Source organism: Nomascus leucogenys, chromosome 12, assembly GCF_006542625.1.
Source record: "Nomascus leucogenys isolate Asia chromosome 12, Asia_NLE_v1, whole genome shotgun sequence".
NCBI classification, from domain to species: domain Eukaryota; kingdom Metazoa; phylum Chordata; class Mammalia; order Primates; family Hylobatidae; genus Nomascus; species Nomascus leucogenys.
Window position 1 is genome coordinate 15,877,722 of NC_044392.1, and position 12,859 is coordinate 15,890,580.

The following is a 12,859-nucleotide window of genomic DNA, read 5'->3' on the forward strand; positions in this document are numbered from 1 at the left end:
CCACCACCCCCAGCCTGGAAGATTTTATATACAGGACTGACATAATCTGATTTTAGGTTTTTGTTTGTTTTGTTTTTTGAGATGGAGTCTCCCTCTGTTGCCCAGGCTGGAGTGCAGTGGCGCCATCTAGGCTCACTGCAACCTCCGTCTCCCAGGTTCAAGCATTTCTTGTGTCTCAGCCTCCCGAGCAGCTGGGAATACAGGCCCCTGCCATCACGCCCAGCTAATTTTTGTATTTTTGGTAGGGACAGATTTTCACCATATAGGCCCAGCTGGTCTCAAACTCCTGACCTCAGGCAACCCTCCCGCCTCGGCCTCCCAAAGTGCTGGGATTACAGGCGTGAGCCACTGCGCCTGGGTGAGGCTATGATTTTAGGTTTTAAAAGGACCATTGATTGCTATATTGAGAATAGACTGTTTGGGGCAAGGGCGGAGATGCAAGGAGACCAGTTAAAAAACTGCTGCAATAACTTAGAAGAGAGATTGATGGTGGCTTGGACCAGAATGGTAGCAATGGAGGTGGTGAGAAGTTATTGTATTCTGGATATATTTTGAAGGAATAATCAATATGATTTGATTCCAGATTGAATTTAGCATGTAAAAGAAAGGAACTCTGTGTCGGCTTCTCATGAGTTATGATTTTCTTTAAAACTACTTTGATATTAGAAAGAGAAATGTAGTATGAGTTAGACAAAAAGGAAGGGGTGAGCATAACACATAACCCCCCACTCCTTAGGTGTGGGCTGCACATAATGACATTTCTTCAAAGTGTATAGTATTGGGTTGGGGGAGAAAGGCAGAGGGAGGAAAGTGACTTTACAATGGGAAAACCTGACGAACTACTTCAGGTGGGTCATCAAGCCAACCTCAATAGTCATGCTGATAGTAGGTACACTTCTTTGTTTCCTTTTTTCGTTTTTTAGAGACAGTGCCTTGCTGTTGCCCAGGCTGGAGTGCAGTGGCACAATCATAGCTCACTGCAACCTCAACCTCCTGGTCTCAAATGATCCTCCTACCTCAGCCTCCAAGTAGCTGAGACTACAAGAGGGTGCCACCATGCCCAGCTTTTTTTTTTTTTCTTCAGTAGCAAGTATTCTCTCTATATTGTTCAGTCTGGTATTGAACTCCTAGCCTCAAGTACTGGGCCTCCAAAGTGCTCGGATTCCCAAAGTGCTGGGATTGCAGGCACGAGCCACAGCACCCAGACTACTATGCACACTTGATATGATGTGATTAAAATGGCACTTTAGGCCGGGCACGGTGGCTCATGCATGTAATCCCAGCACTTTGGGAGGCCGAGGCAGGCGGATCACCTGAGGTCGGGAGTTCGAGATCAGCCAGACCAACATGGAGAAGCCCCGTCTCTACTAAAAATACAAAAAATTAGCCAGGCATGGTGGCACATGCCTATAATTCCAGCTACTCGGGAGGCTGAGGCAGGAGAATTGCTTGAACCCGGGAGGCAGAGGTTGTGGTGAGTCGAGATCATGCCATTGCACTCCAGCCTGGGCAACAAGAGTGAAACTACGTCTCAAAAAAAAAAAAAAAATGGCACTTTAGGCCAGAGGTGGTAACTCACGCCTGTAATCCCAGCACTTGGGGAGGCAGAGGTAGGTGGATTACTTGAGGTCAGGAGTTCGAGACCAGCCTGGCCAACGAGGAAATCGCATCTCTACCGAAAAATATAAAAATTAGCCGGGTGTGGTGGCATGTGCCTGTAGTCCCAGTTACTCAGGACGCTGAGGTGGGAGAATCGGTTGAACCTGGGAGGCAGATGTTGCAGTAAGGCGAGATCATACCACTGCACTCCAGCCTGGGCGACAGAGTGAGATTCTGTCACAAGAAAAGAGCAAAGGGCACTTTATCTCTGTGGTCTTCCTCCCATTAACCTATAACCTTGTATTATCCTGAGAAAGACAGACAAATTCCAATAGTGAGGAATCCTGTAAAATGCCTGACCTGTACTCTTCAAAACTGTTAAACTCATCAAAAACAAGGAAATCCTGAGAAACTGCCAGAGTCAAGAGAAGCTTAAAGAGATATGATAACTAAATGTAATGTGATACCGTGGATGGGATCACGGACCGGAAAAAACTTCATTAGGTAAAAACTAAGAAAGTCTAAATATAGACTTTAGTTAATAATAATGTACCGGCCGGGCGCGTGGCTCACGCTTGTAATCCCAGCACTTGGGAGGCCGAGGCGGGCGGATCGCGAGGTCAGGAGATCGAGACCACAGTGAAACCCCGTCTCTACTAAAAATACAAAAAATTAGCCGGGCGTGGTGGCGGGCGCCTGTAGTCCCAGCTACTCGGAGAGGCTGAGGCAGGAGAATGGCATGAACCTGGGAGGCGGAGATTGCAGTGAGCCGAGATTGCGCCACTGCACTCCAGCCTGGGCGACAGATCGAGACTCTGTCTCAAAAAAAAAAAAAAAAAAAAAAAAAAAAAAAAAAAAAAAAAAAAAAAAAAAAATGTACCAATATTTGTTCATTAACTGTAACAAATGTACCTACCATACTAATATATGATGTTAATAATATGAAAAACTGGGTGTAGGGTATGGAACTTCTGTACCATGTTCTCAATTTTTCTATAAATATAAAACTTCTAAAAAAATAAAGTATTGCCCAGTACACTCACTTGCGCCTGCAGTCCTAACACTTTGGGAGGCTGAGGTGGGAGGATTGCCTGAGCCCAGAAGATCAAGGCCAGCCTGGGACACATAGTGAGACCCCATCTCTATTCATTATAAAATATAAAATAATTTTTAAAAACAAACAAAAATCCTTCCAGTAAGAGACAATAGCCAAAAATAAAGTGTTTTAGAGGCAAAATTTTTTTTTGAAACGGAATCTTGCTCTGTTGCCCAGGCTGGAGTGCAGTGGCTGGACCTCAGCTCACTGCAACCTCCGCTTCCCAGGTTCAAGCAATTCTCCCTGCCTCAGCCTCCCAAGTAGCTGGGATTACAGGTGCCTGCCACCACACCTGGCTAATTTTTGTACTCCAGCCTGGGCGACAGAGCGAGACTCCGTCTCAAAAAAAAAAACAACAAAAAAACCAAAAAAAAAACTGGACTTCTTTTTTTTTGAGACGGAGTCTCGCTCTGTCACCCAGGCACCCAGGCTGGAGTGCAGCGGCGCGATCTCGGCTCGCTGCAAGCTCCGCCTCCCGGGTTCACGCCCATTCTCCTGCCTCAGCCTCTCTGAGTAGCTGGGACTACAGGCGCCCGCCACCACGCCCGGCTAATTTTTTGTATTTTTAGTAGAGACGGGGTTTCACCGTGGTCTCGATCTCCTGACCTCGTGATCCGCCCGCCTCGGCCTCCCAAAGTGCTGGGATTACAGGCGTGAGCCACCGCGCCCGGCCTTGGACTTTTTTTTAATGGAGTCTTGCTCTGTCTCCCAGGCTGGAGTGCGGTGGCACGATCTCGGTTCAAGCGATTCTCCCTGCCTCAGCCTCCCAAGTAGCTGGGATTATAGGCACCCGCCACCACTCCCAGCTAATTTTTTGAATTTTTAGTAGAGACGGGGTTTCACCATTTTGGCCATGCTGGTCTCAAACTCCTGACCTTGTGATCCGCCTGCCTCGGCCTCCCAAAGTGCTGGGATTACAGGCGTGAGCCACCATGCCTGGCCTACCACTGGACTTCTAAGCAGGATATACATTTAGCACTATGCATAAATACTTTTTGACTGAAATGAAAAGTAATTATTGACTTCATTTTAGGATTGGAATGATTCAGCGTTATATTTAGGAGAGCTTGGAAGTGACTAAAGAGCTTATTTCCCCAGATGTTTTCTTTTCTTTTTTTTTTGAATTATAATGCAATAATCAATAGCTTTGGGGATCTGACCCCAACTCTGCCATTTGATTTCTCTGAGATTGATTTTCCTCATTTGCATATTGTACATTATCATAAAAAAGAGTTAATGCATAATGAGTGTGAAAGTTAAAGGGGCCACCCATATATTATTATTAGTCTAGGTGTACTGGCAACTGACATTATTAATAAATGTGCAACACATTGCCCTGTGTTCAAAGAGATTAAGGGAACTGATTTGTTAAATTAGAAAGAGAATAAGGGCTGGGTGCGGTGGCTCACATCTGTAATCCCAGCACTTTGGGAGGCCGAGGTGTGCAGATCACCTGAGGTCAGGAGTTTGAGACCAGGCTGGCCAACATGGTGAAACCCTGTCTCCACTAAATATACAAAAAAATTAGCCAGGCATGGTGGCAGATGCCTGTACTCCCAGCTATTCAGGAGGCTGAGGCAGGAGAATCTCTTGAACCCGGGAGGGGAGGTTGCAGTGAGCCAAGATCACGCCACTGCACTCCAGCCTGGGCGACAGAGCGAGACTCCGTCTCAAAAAAAAAAAAAAAATTAGCCAGGCATGGTGGTGCACACCTGTAGTCCCAGCTACTGGGGAGGCTGAGGCAGAAGAATCGCTTGAACCCAGGAGGCCAAGGTTGCAGTAAGCCGAGATTGCGCCACTGCACTCCAGCCTCGCGACAGAGCAAGACTCCATCTCAAACAAAAAGAAAGAGAATTAAGTTTAATGGAATAAAATCTACAAATGCTATACCAAGGACCTACTATACACTAAGCTTTGTGCTAGCTGGTATGGGGAGTTGAAAGGACATGATAAGCATAGAACAGGGAAGGCACAATTTTATAGGCTGTGTAATAAGTAAGAGGTAATTACCCAAAGCAAATATGAATAATTGTTAGATGACAGGCCAGTTTAAATAGACTGAAGATATATCATGCTAGTCTTTGATCTCTGTTTATATATATTTATGTGTCATTTCTTTTTTTTTGAGATGGAGTCTTGCTCTGTCACCCAGGCTGGAATGCAATGGTGCCATCTTGGCTCACTGCAATGTTCGCCTCCCAGGTTCAAGCAATTCTCCTGCCTCAGTCTCCTGAGTAGCTGGGACTATAGGCACCCACCACCATGCCCAGCTAATTTTTGTATTTTCAGTAGAGACGGGGTTTCACCATGTTGGTGAAGGCTGGTCTCAAACTCCTGACCTCAGGTGACCCACCCGCCTCGGCCTCCTGAAGTGCTGGGATTACAGGCGTGAGCCACACCGCACCTGGCCATTTATGTGTCATTTCAAGACACTGTGGACTTGCTATTACTTTTGGCCCTTACAGAGAAAAGCTACTGGTTTTATTTTTAGAATTTCCAAGCTCTTTAGTTTGCTTCACAGATAACCATTTCCAGTTTGTCATTTTTTTTAAAGTATGAATTTGTTGCATAAACAATGTTATAACAAGAAAAAAATTATAAAAGGAAAAATTCATCCAGAATTCTATATTCTAACTGCTGTAGACTGAATATTTGTGTTCCCCACAAAATTCATATGTTGAAGTCCTAACCCTTAATATGATAGTAAGTAGGTGGAGCCTTTGGGAGGTGATTAGGTCATGATGGCAGAGCCTTCATGAATGGGATTAGTACATTATAAAAGAAACCTCCAGAGAGCTCCCTTGCTCCTTTCTGCCCTGTGAAGTCACACGGAGAAAATGGCTGTTTATGAACCAACATAGCAGGCCCTCACTAGATACCAAATCTGCCAGCTCCTTGATCTCTAACTTCCTAGCTTTGAGAGCTGTGAAAAATAAATTTCTGTTGTTTATAAGCTACCTGTTTATGGTATTCTGTTATAGCAACCCAAAGACATCAATTGTTTTTCCTTATTCCTTTTCAGTCTCTGTCCACATGACATGGTCTTTATGATTAGACTAAGTAAATGTTCAGTGCTATAAACCTTGATGGTGCCTGCTAACAGACTGGCTATGGGGATTAAAGAGCTATTGTTATCACCAGGAACAGGGAAGTTGGAATCGGTTATTTCTCCTCTTCCTGGTTCTGTTACTTATTACTGTACTAAGTTTCTCCAAACATCCAACCTTCCCTTTCTCAATTTACACTTCTAAGCTAAATTGTACTACTGATTTTTAAAAACAACTACAGCTTTGCTTTTAAGACACATATTTTTATTTTATTTATGTTTTTTTTTTAAAAAGATGGGGTCTCTCTCTGTCACCCAGGTGGGAGTGCAGTGACAAGATCTCAGCTCATTGCAGCTTCAACCTCCTGGGCTCAAGTGATCCTCCCACGTCAGCCCCCTCTCCACCCCAAGTAGCTGGGGCTACAGGCGTGCGCCACCACACCAGGCTAATTTTTGTATTTTTTGTAGAGATGGGGTTTTGCCATGTTGCCCAAACATGTATCTCAAACTTCTGAGCTCAGGAGATCTACCTGCCTTGGCCTCCCAAGGAGTGCTGGGATTACAGGCGTGAGCCACTGCACCTGGCCTCAGGAAACATATTTTTAAAGAAGATTGCTAATCTATCAACTTATGCCAAATTCCTTTTAGACACTTAAAAATCTTAGAAGAGTCAACAATTACAATTTATGTCTCAAGTCATGTTGACTTATTTTACTTATTTTTTAAAGTTTGGATTATTTGGAATGAATACTATGATCAAATATCACATACTGGTAAATTGTCTAAAAGTATTTACTAAACTGAGCTAATGTACCATCATCCTGATTTTGCAGACAAAGAAATTGCAGGTATAACCAACCTGCCTAAGCTTGTAAAGTTAGCAAAGATGCTGTAAATTCAGCTAAAGACAGTCAGTCTGCCTTCACTGGTCTGCCTGCAGTTCTGCAGTATGAAGCTAAGCTCGGCTGACAAAGTCACTCCCAGGAGAGCAGTCATATTGTCTGCTGCCAGATTTGTCACATCACATTTTTTTTTTTTTTTGAGATGGGCCAGGCGTGGTGGCTCAGAGATGGAGTCTCACTCTGTCACCCAGGCTAGAGTGCAGTGGCACGATCTCGGATCTCGTCTCACTGCAACCTCCACCTCCCAGGTTCAAGCGATTCTCCTGCCTCAGCCTCCCAAGTGGCTGAGATTACAGGTGTGTACCACCACTCCCAGTTAATGTTTGTATTTTTAGTAGAGATGGGGTTTCACCATGTTGGCCAGGCTGGTCTCGAACTCCTGACCTCAGGTGATCCACCCACCTTGGCCTCCCAAAGTGATGTGATGTGGGCCAGGTGTGGTGGCTCACACCTGTAATCCCAGCACTGGGAGGCCGAGGTGGGCGGATCACCTGAGGTCAGGAGTTCGGGACCAGCCTGGCCAACATGGTGAAACCCCGTCTCTACTAAAACACAAAAAATTAGCTGGGTGTGGCGGTGTGAGCCTGTAGCCCCAGTTACTGGGCAGGCTGAGGCAGGAGAATTGTTTGAACCCAGGAGACAGAGGTTACAGTGAGCCGAGATTGTGCCACTGTATTCCAGCCTAGGTGACAGAGCAAGACTGCGTCTCCAAAAAAAAAAACTATGTTTCCCTGAACTAATGTTCAGAATCTTTGAGAACAGGTCCTTTGATAAAGCCTCACAACAATAACCAAGCAAATCTGAGTAGCAGGGACCTTCATTTTAGAAACTCTATTAAGTATCAGGTTATGCGATGTACTAAGCATCACTCCAGGAAATAGATTACAATATAATAGACGGCTATGAAGGCCTGAAGACAAAGCACGCACCTGCTTGCTTAAGAGAGTGAATCATGTAACAATAACACACGGTCATGCTCTTAGTTCAATGCTGTACAAAGAGTAATCAGAGTCCCTTCCTTCATAGAGCTTTAAATCTAGTGTGGAGATACCCATAACAACATAGGCCTACAACAGAAATAACAAGGGACGTGGTGGGGGAGGGTAGAAGCACAAAAGAGGTGCACCTAACCCAGGCTTAGGAGGTTGATTTTTTTTTTTTTTTTTGAGATGGAGTTTCGCTCTTGTTGCCCAGGCTGGAATGCAATGGCATGTGCCTGTAATCTCAGCTACTTAGGAAGCTGAGGCAGGAGAATTGATTGAACCCGGGAGGCGAAGGTTGCAGTGAGCCGAGATCGTGCCACTGCACTCCAGTCTGGGCGACAGAGCCAGACTCTGTCTCAATCAATCAATCAATTTTTCAAAAGAGATGCGGTCTCACCATCTTGCCCAGGCTTGTCTTGAACACCTGAGCTCAAGTGATCCTCCTGCCTTGGCCTCCTAAAGTGCTGGGATTACAGACATGAGCCACCATGCCCAGCTTTTTTTCTTTTCTTTTCTTTTCTTTTTTTTTTGAGACAAGGGCTCACTCTGTCATCCACGCTGAAGTGGCATGATCACGGCTCACTGCAGCCTCAGCCTCCTGGGCTCAAGCAATCCTCCTGCCTCAGCTTCCTGAGTAGCTGGGATCACATCTGTCTAATTTTTCTAATTTTTTCTAAAGACATGGTCTCACTAGATTGCCCAGGCTCAAGCTGAATTCTGAAACATGAATATAACATAGGCAGCAAAGGGGAGTATTTAAGGCTGGGAAAATGAAAGTATGGGAACAGATATCTATCTCTAAGAGGGAATTATGATAAATAGGATTGATCAATGGTGACAAAGCTTATTTCCTAACCCCACATGCTAGACATAGATCACCAATAGGGTCTGATGTAGGAAACATCAGATAAACACCCTGGCTGGAATACTTAAGACGACAGGGTACTGAAATTATGGTGGTATGCTGAAGAGACAGAAATGCTGAACCCAGACTTCAGTGAGCGAATGCCATGCACTCCACAACGACTCGTCTAAAAAAAAAAAAAAACATCTATGGGTAAGGGTGGGTTTTAAGGATAGCTCTTGCTATACATCTTTCTGAGATCAGTCTTCTGGTCTGTAATATAACATATTTTGATGGGATTTTTGTAAGTATGGAACTTTTCGTGGAGTCAGTGTTGTATAGAAATGCACATTTTAAAGTCATACATGCTGAATTTGAATTTGACTTTGTCATCTATTGCCTTGTGGGTTTTTTGTTGTTGTTGTTGATTTTTTTTTTTTTTTTGAGACGGAGTTTCACTCTTGTTGCCCAGGCTGAAGTGTCATGGCGCGATCTTGGCTCACCGCAACCTCCATCTCCCAGGTTCAGGCGATTCTCCTGCCTTAGCCTCCCGAGTAGCTGGGATTACAGGCACCCGCCACCACACCCAGCTAATTTTGTATTTTTAGTAGAGACAGGATTTCTCCAAGTTGCTCAGCCTGGTCTCAAACTCCCGGCCTCAGGTGATCCGCCTGCCTCAGCCTCCCAAAGTGCTGGGATTACAGGTGTGTGGTGAGCCACCACGCCTGGCATTGCCTTGTGGTCCTGGCTCTATGTAAAATGACAGTACTAACTTCACAGCATTATGAGAATTTCATAGGCAAGGCAAGGCTGATATTTAACTAATACCCAACTGGAAAGGCTGTATTGGTGATTAAAATATTGAAACGCACAGGGCGCGGTGGCTCACGCCTGAAATCCTAGCACTTAAGGAGGCTGAGCTGGGTGGATCACTTGAGCCCAGGAGTTTGAGACCAGCCCGGGTAACATGGCAAAATCCTGTCTCTACAAAGGGTAGAAAAATAAGCAAGGCATGGTGGTGCACACCTGTAGTCCCAGCTACTCAGGAGGTCGAGGCTAAAGTGAGCTGTGATGCACCACTACACTCTAGCCTGGGCAAGAGTGCGACCTCGTTTCAAAAATAAAGAAACAACAAAAATATTGAAACATTTACATATGAGTTGGCATATAGCTACTTCCCTAAGCACTTCCAGTGTCCTCCAACTCTCCCCTGGGACACACTGGACCACCCCACAATCTAGCAATTAGAAGATACCTGAGGCCAGGTGCGATGGCTCACACCTGTAATCCCAGCACTTTGTGAGGCCGAGGAGGGCAGATCATCTGAGGTCAGGAGTCCAAGACCAGCCTGACCAACATGGCAAAACCTTGTCTCTACTAAAAATGCAAAATTAGCCGGGTGTGGTGGCGCATGCCTGTAATCCCAGCTACTCAGGAGGCTGAGGCAGGAGAATTGCTTGAACCCAGGAGGTGGAGGTTGCAGTGAGCCGAGATTGCGCATCATACTCCAGCCTGGGCAACAAGAGTGAAAGTACGTCTCAAAAAAAAAAAAAAAAAAAAAAAAAAAAGACAGCACAGAAATCTTTACAGGTATTCTGATAGATTTATTTTAAAAGTTGGAATATTATCCAAAAAATGCCTGGCACATAGTAGACTTTTTTTTTTTTTGAGATGGAGTCTCGCTCTGTCACCCAGGCTGGAGTGCAATGGTGTGATCTCAGCTCACTGCGACTCCGCCTCCCAGGTTCAAGTGATTCTCCTGCCTCAGCCTCCTGAGCAGCTGGGATTATAGGCACCTGCCACCATGCCCAGCTAATTTGTATTTTAGTAGAGATGGGGTTTCATCATGTTGGCCAGGCTGGTCTCGAACTCCTGAGCTCAGGTGATCCACCCATCTTGGCCTCCCAAAGTGTTGGGATTAGAGGCGTGAGCCATCATAGTACACATTTAATAGATAGTAATCAAATTTATTTAGCCTATAGATTCAATCTATGGATATAGTTAGGGAATGCCCCTTTACTGGGTGACATCCACTTATTCTATATATATTTATTGGGGCATACTATTATTGCATATCTGGTGGCTTACCCCTAGGTGTAATTCAATGCTTCTCTGCCACCTCCAAGGAGCACTAATATATGGCTAAGACAAAATGGATTCCTTGGAGACAAATTAGGATCAAGATGCTAAGCAGTAGACCTTGCACTGTGGACACGCAGCAGGGTTGAATTTTCAAGCATCAGTGTAGTATTGTGTCTTTTATTAATTCCACGTCCTTGGCTTGGCTCCATGTGACCGCCAGTGTGATAAAATAGGCCCAAAGCTACTTGGAGATCCTAGCTTCCTTGGCTTATTTCTCTTTTTGAGTGTTCCTGTTGATCTGGTCTAGCTTGCCAGGGAGGAGTCTAAGAGAGGGAAGGTCATCTAGGCCCGCCTTGATTATACAAGAGAGTTTTCTCTAAGCTCTATAAGGTCCATCTCAGCTTACTAAATCTAAGGTTCCACAGAGGGCTTTTGGACCCTGTAGCAACTTTAAAACATGGCACCAAAATTCCTGACACTCCTCTTGAGAAGTAGGGCCTATGTACCCTCTCCTTGAATCTGGGCTCTGTGTGTGGTTGACTGAAAGAATATGGTGAAAGAAGAGTTGCTGTGGCAGTTTCTAAACCCAGGTTTTAAAAACTGGCAGGTTCTACTCCCCATTACTCTTGAAGAGTAACATTTAGCCATCATGCTGTAAAAAGAAACCTAAGCAACTCATGGTAAACCCCATGGTCTTTAGGGAAAGAGGGTTTCCACAATATTAGGGAGAGCCAAGAAAAATTTAAATAGTGTATTTTCCAGCTTCCCGTCTCTACACCAAAATTAAGTATTGACACAAGAGGAAAAAATTATCCTCTGTCAGCCATGTGAATGAGCCTTCTTGGGTATGGATCCTCCAGCCCTCAGCTGAGCTGCCCCAGCTGATGCCATGTGGGATGAAGATGAGCTGTCCCCACTGAGCCCAGCCCAATTTTCAGGTAATAGGCAAAATAAATGTTTCTTGTTTTGGCTGGGCGCCGTGGCTCACGCCTGTAATCCCAGCACTTTGGGAGGCTGAGGCGGGCGGATCACTTGAGGTCAGGAGTTTGAGACCAGCCTGGCCAACATGGTGAAACCCCGTCTCTACTAAAAATACAAAAATTAGCCAGGCATGGTGGCTGTAATCCCAGCTACCCAGGAGGCTGAGGCAGGAGAATCGCTTGAAACCTGGGAGGCGGAGGTTGCAGTGAGCTCAGATCGTGCCACTGCACTCCAGCCCAGGTGACAGAGCAAGACTCCATCTCAACCAACAACAACAAAAGGCAGGGCTTGGTGGCTCACGCCTGTAATCCCAGCACTTTGTGAGGCCGAGGCGGGCGGATGACCTGAGGTCGGGAGTTCGAGACCAGCCTGACCAACATGGAGAAACCCCGTCTCTACTAAAAATACAAAAAAATTAGCCCAGCATGGTGGTGCAGGCCTGTGATCCCAGCTACTTGGGAGGCCGAGGCAGGAGAATCGCTTGAACCCGGGAGGCAGAGGTTGTGGTGAGCCGAGATTGTGCCATTGCACTCCAGCCTGGGCAACAAGAGTGAAACTCTGTCTCAAAAAAAAAAAAAAGGATGTTTCCTGTTTTAAGTCATTGATTTGGGAATGGCTGTTTTGTAGCAATAGATAACTGGAACAGACTCAAAGGGCCAACTAGTCATAAAGTGTTTTTTTGCCTCACCTTGTCATTCCTGGAAATGACTCCCTGGAAAACCCTTGGCAGAGATGGGTGTTTGGGTTTCAGTTTTTAGAAATCTTTCTGCATTAATATTTTCCTTAGTTGCCTAACATAATTGGCAGAAGGAGACAGGCAAGGAGTAGGACATTAAGTACTCAACCAATTGTAGTCATAATTATTCAGAAAGATTTTTTTCTCTGTGAAAAAAAAATCACCACATATTGCTTTAAGTAGGTATACAAGGAAGTTTCAGACCCAAACCCCTGTGTGGAATCCTTAGTTCTGGTGTTCTATCATGGAAACAACAAAGGCTGTCTTTTTGTCTCTGGCCCAAGGCCTTCACTAAAAGTATGCCAATAGCTTCCTAGCCCTTTTTCTCACAGACACCATATCCTTAAGATCTTTTAACTCTAATTGTGTGAACAAAGGAAAAGAAGGCACATTTGTTTTGGTATGGCCTTTTTCATACTCCTGCTACCCACTCCCAATATGACCGATTGTCCTTGTTCTTGGCTGCCCATGTCCTAGCTCCTCCTCCCCAGAAGCTGAAGGGTTTGGAGGCTTCTTCTTTTTTTTTTTTTTTTTTTTTGAGACGGAGTCTTGCTCTTTCACCCGGGCTGGAGTGCAGTGGCGCGATCTCG